The following is a 1228-nucleotide window of genomic DNA, read 5'->3' on the forward strand; positions in this document are numbered from 1 at the left end:
TACTGAATAGGGCTGATATGGATGGCGTCGAGGTCAAACCTGCTCAGCTATGGCACGCACAGCACACTGAGGCCAGATACGAGAGCGCCAAGGAGGTAAGGGACATTCGAAACGCAAGCGGCGACATCGAGCCGCAAATTGAGTGGGATGGACTACTTCACACCGTCAACTTGACCCAGGAGCCGTTGCAACACGTTGCAGAGGACCTAACTGCAATGCTACAGGATTTCTTGCACACCCCGAACATGCCGGATCTGAAGAAGCTTGCCCTTCGTATTTGCTCCATGAAATGAACTGGAATTAACGTGCTCGTTCATGGGTCTCTGTAACGCCCTGCTCAGCGCAGATCGGTAGGAGCTATATCTCGGGGCTTTTGAGACACATCAGTCTGTGAGCGAGCGCGAGCGCAGTTGGTCGCGGTAGGGGGCAGACCCGTGGTGCCCAAGTGAGAGGATTGACCACGAAAGCAGCGGATGCTGTAATGGAATGAAGGTGGCCTCGAGGGGAGCGCGATTCCGTGGTGGTCTCTCGCTTAGCAAAGGAAACAGCCCAATAGCGCTGTTCCAAGTACCTAGGTTTTCACAGATTGTACCTTTTATTTGCCACTCTTTGGCTCGGCCGAGGGCTACACGCGGAGCTATGACGTGCGAGGCCAAAAGGGCGAGGTGCACGAGCTGGCGTGCCTGGCTCTGAAGGGTGCCAGAGGCTCCGTTACCGGGCCGGAGCGGAGAAGGATAAAAGACCAAGAGAGCAGGAGGATGGGAATAAAAAAGGCAGCGCACTCAGAGGAGACCTCTGCGGTGTGACTATGCCGTGGGTGCGAGTCTTCGGCAGGTCCTTTGTTTCCCTTTCCCTTCGCGCCGCCCCAGGGACTTGCCCGCGGGTCGTTACAGTTGCAAGGGATTTGAGAATGAGCATAACGGCGTCACAGTGGAGCCATTACTTGGCAGACATGGATTCTACACGATAAATAAGACGCACCCTCTTGCTCGGAGGGGGCCGCATTGTTTCCACACAAAGCAATGCTAACCATGTCCAACAGACCCGCCGCAAGATCATAAGCACGCATCTGCGATGATGATACCGTGCCCGTTCCCAAAACGGGTATCATATTGTACCAGTGCATTTGCACATGGGTAATCCCGAAGATGTACTTGAACTGCCCTGGTCAAGTTGCGTCAGAGAACTACCGTCGTCGTCGTGGAATGTATTATCTTTTCCTTCGCTT

This window comes from Chondrus crispus, genomic scaffold (genome assembly GCF_000350225.1).
Source record: "Chondrus crispus Stackhouse genomic scaffold, scaffold_247, whole genome shotgun sequence".
Classification (NCBI taxonomy): domain Eukaryota; phylum Rhodophyta; class Florideophyceae; order Gigartinales; family Gigartinaceae; genus Chondrus; species Chondrus crispus.